At 34.3% G+C, this 4,755-nt stretch overlaps 1 pseudogene across 1 annotated transcript; it reads right to left on the reverse strand.

The window, feature by feature from the left end:
* Positions 1–4,022: 4,022 nt before the first annotated feature.
* LOC149235021 (arabinogalactan protein 20 pseudogene) lies at positions 4,023–4,492 on the reverse strand (annotated as a pseudogene). Its single transcript, XR_016245867.1, has 2 exons — positions 4,286–4,492; positions 4,023–4,171 (listed from the first exon to the last, which is right to left on the reverse strand). The product of XR_016245867.1 is annotated as an arabinogalactan protein 20 pseudogene (transcript).
* Between the last annotated feature and the right edge of the window lie 263 nt (positions 4,493–4,755).

Genomic DNA, 4,755 nt, shown 5'->3' on the forward strand with positions numbered 1-4,755 from the left:
GCGGCTCGCAATCCGTTATTCGTTTCTTGACAGAGAAGAGAGAAAGGGGCCTCGCCCTTTTCTTGACAGAGAAGAGACAAAGAGGCCTCGCCCTTTGTATTTGGTGAAAATCCTACCCAGATTATTGTAGGCGTCTTTTGACTTCCTCTTTCTAGGTCCAAATTTGGAAACCCTCATATAGGTCCTCTAGAATTCCATTTGTTCAACTTCCATCTTTATATATATAAAATAAAAAATGGTATTAAATTATAATTAATATTTATAAATAGTTTCAATAATAATTATAAAATTTATCTTTTTATATATAATAATTAAATTAAAAATAATGTAATTCTTTTAATATATAATAATAAATGGACAATAATGTAATTTTTTTAATATATAATAATTAAGTTAACAATAATATAGTTTTTAAAAAATTAATAATAATAGTAACATAAATTTTTTAATATAATAATTAAATTATAATAATAACAATTTGTATGATGTTGAAAAATATATAAATTATATAAATTAGTATATTATAAAATTGTATATTTATTTAACAATAAATAAATATTAAATTAATTTAAATTTATATGAGAAAATGAATAAATATTATTAATAATAAAATAATAATAATTATTATAAGTTTAAAGTCATTATCAAATCATACATTGAAAAAAATGTTTGAAATAGTGTGCAATTATTTATTTTATCTCTTTTCCATAAAAGGAAAAGATTCTGAATCATTTGACCTATTTAAATTTGTATGTATAAAATTGTTTATATATCAAATTTTAACTTTAAAAATAGAAATTTTAAAAAAGCTATGATAGCTTAAACAAATCTGGGAAATGTAAATTTTCTACGAAGGAATTTCACTAAGTTACAAAGTCATATTCAATGGTAGACAATACTCTTTTTAGAAGCGCAAACTTGTTGGAATATTTATCCAGCGCCCTTCCAAACGTGTAGAGACTTTGAAGTCCACAGTTTGAAACTATGGAAATTATAGATTATAGGGCTTCATGCATTGAAACGAATCAAACCAAAACTATTTCAAATGTCACAAGTGGAATCACACTAAAATGAAAGGTTATTGTATTTTTCAATTGATAAATTTATACAAAAATATTTTTATATACATCTATCAACTTGTATTTGTGTATTGTGTGGCACATGCATTCTACACATGAATTTATGAATAAAGGAGGAAGGCCAATAAATTAATTAAAAATTAACAAAATATATTTTAATTACATAAAGAGGCACATTCTACATCCTAGTATGAGGGGAATGAGTAAGTTCACTTGTGTGCAATGTGGAGTTGACATGTATCCCTCTCAAAAGAAAAAGAAAATATTCTCTAAATAGAAAATAATGTCAACTATAATGAAAAAAATGAATATGCATGTTTAGTTTTTTTTTTTTTTTTGTGAATTGAAGCTCTTTGTATTCATAATAAAAAAAATTGGTTACAATGAGTTCATCAAAGTGTATCTCAAATCCCTCCAAAGACTAGATCAACTAAACTGCTTCAACACCTTCATTACAATAATTAGAACAAAATATGTTCTTCAATATATCAGTCACCACATCAACAACTCATATCTCTACAAGATTCCTGACTACAAAGACAAAGTATGATCTCACTACGTTATCAAGTGCATTCTAGGAAACCAAAATGAAAGAGACCCCCATGAAACCAGGGAAGACCAACCAATGAAAGATATAAAACTTGCTCCATATTGGGCTAGAATATTCTATAATGACCTCTATACAATGCCCATCTACGCTTCACTTCAGAAATTCACCAAGATGTGTACATATATGTCTAGAAATCATGACAGAAGGAAGCAGTAGAACACATAAAGTTCAACAATCAAAATTTTGTATAATGTCTCCAGCACAATTACCATCGTCATCGTATTTCGAGAAAAAAACATACTAAACCAGTTGTCCAATATAAACTAAGTTGCAAGTGCATGTGGGACGCCAACCCAAACAAGCTTTGTTTGCATCGAAATAGAGTATTTCCAACAAAAAATCTAGAACAAACACAACATGCCACAAATATTTTTGAAAGCATATCAATAGAAAAACAATGAGAACCATCTACCTCCGAACAATAAACAAAATTTCCACAACAAGAGTTCCTATAGAGTGCATGGAAAACACAGGAAACCATATTCATTATTGACGAGTCCATAAGAAAGGAAAAAATATCCTAAATTATCTAGATTGCATCAGGTAGACCATAAACATAGATTGCCATAAAAGTTATAGTTGAAAGACACATGACCAAAATTTGACAAAAAAACTTCTGAAGCCCACCATCATTAATCTTGATCTGAGGAAATTATAGTAGGGATTTTCCCATGATCAACTAGAAGATTAGTGAGGTCCCTAGAGGTGGAGTCACTTACCAAGAATCCTTCTACACGAGGTAAGAGAGAGTCCACACAATCCAAACAATACCTGAAATTATGAATCATTCATTTGACATCCTATAATGAGGAAAATATATTATAGATCTCAAAAAAAAAATTCCTTGAATATCAAACATAACACAATGGCTATTTGTTGGTACAAGGCCAATGAATGCGTAAAATGAAATTATTTCTTCCTAAATATTTCAGGCTATGGTACCCATTTCATATCCTCCCTCGTCACCTCAGAATATGAGTGATATGGGTCGTCCCCTACCTCTTTATTTTCCAACAGTAAAATATCCTTCCTAACTTCTAAAGGAACTACAACAAAAAAGGTGGCCATAGAGTTGTAGAGTTATGTAACCAATTAAAAAGAAGAATAAAAGATAGATCAACAACTTGAAAATAAGCCTCTTCGAGGGGGAAATATCCTTTACATCACATAAATGAAGAATTCTTCAGTGATACAAATGAAAACACCTCCTTGAGGAGTCTAATGGGTCACAATACAATCAGGGTTTACATAACAATAATAATGTACGGGCACACTAATAACAATAATCGGCTTCTATGGGGCATAACAATAACAATATGGGGGCTACATGAGCACACCAATAACAATATGGGGGCTACACTAGTATTATAGGGACCTAACATGCCCCTCTCCTTCAAAAAAGTGTTGTCCTCAATGCTTGAGTAGTTTTGGATGCTACTGTATAAAATACTCAACCTCCCATGTGAAATCTTTAGTAGATAAGTTCTTTCACTTTATGAGATACTCTAAATTTGATTGATTTCATAGCTGCTAGGTTCTTGTTTTTGTGACTACTTCAGGCTCTAATATGATTTTTCCTTTCTCGTCAAGTTCTGGCAATATTGTTTGAACTGGAATCTTCTCACCTATAACCTTCTTTAATCAAGAAAAGTGTGAAACTAGATGTACTCAGGAAAATATTGGTGTTCTCAGCCTATTTGTCTCCCTAAAGTTAGAATTCATGAGTCTCTACATTGGTTGACCATTTTCCGAGCCTTGCCCCTTGTTTTGACCTATTTTAGGCCATATTTGTTGGGATCTAGTGCTTGACAGAGTGGTTGTAGGCCTTCAGCCGAAAAGAGAAACCTTCTTCCTAGCAGTTAGAGCCAAAATTTCTTAGACCAATCTTGACCTCCGTAGTTTATCTTCTAGAGACTTACCTTCCCTAGGAGATCAATTCGAAGCTATACCTTATCTCATCTATTTGAGTTATCTTGGGAGAATTATTAGAAAAGCTTCCTAACTTCTCTTCACGCTAAACGTCCACATTCATCCTCCTTGGGAGATCTTTGATTCTTTATATACTAGTCCATCCTTGAGGTTCAAGCTAGCTAGAAAGAGAGAATTATAGAGTTGACATGTTGTTGTCTTGATTCTGATTCAAAGATTGTAAGCTATTTGGTGAAATTCGATAAGGATTGTTTACTCCCCAAAGTTTACAAAGTTTAAATTTCGAAAAACTCCACTGGTGCTCACGAATTAAAATGAAAGATAATAATCTGGGTAGGATTTTCACCAAATACAAAGGGCGAGGCCTCTTTGTCTCTTCTCTGTCAAGAAAAGGGCGAGGCCCCTTTCTCTCTTCTCTGTCAAGAAACGAATAACGGATTGCCAGCCGCTCAGAAGAGATTGTAAGGGAAGGCGTCCAGAGGATGGATGAGGTACGTCAGAGCCAGCGCCAGCAACATGAGCACGTATGCTATCCCTTGGTCGATGGCGGTGCCTGCAACAACAATATACATTCCTTCCATCAATCCCCGTTACGATATATCAAGATCCCGTAACGAATCCCTTACAGACCCAAATTGCGAAATAAAATGGAAGGGCGAGATCTTACCGTCGGACGTGGGAGTGGGAGCAGAGGCGGGAGCCTGCGCATTGGCGTAAGCGGCGAGGCGAAGAGATTTATGGCCAAGAAGGCGACGAACCGCCTGGTGTCCTCTAGGCTTCTTCTGCCATCGTGCCCGAGTTTAATCAGGAAGAAATCAAAATAATGCGGAGGGAGCCGGCGGGTGGGCAAATTCAAATTTAAATCTATGGCGGGGAAATTTAAAATTCAAATCGGTGAAGAGACATGCTTGGGAGTCGGGTGGGTCTATTGCAGATTCCACTGGGTCCCTTTGGCTTTCGCCTGCTCGGAAATATGGGGCGATTGGAAAACGAATGCTCATGAAGCAACATGCATGCTCATGGTATCCATAAGGTACTGGCAACCAATAAATCTTATGCATTAATGGCCCAATAGCATGGGATTTATTGGTTGCCGTGTGGCATGCCCATACGAGAGATAGTACCCTGAATGCGTTT

Source organism: Pinus tabuliformis, chromosome 8 (genome assembly GCF_031772625.1).
Source record: "Pinus tabuliformis cultivar Carrire ecotype Pingquan chromosome 8, CPIR1, whole genome shotgun sequence".
Taxonomy (NCBI): domain Eukaryota; kingdom Viridiplantae; phylum Streptophyta; class Pinopsida; order Pinales; family Pinaceae; genus Pinus; species Pinus tabuliformis.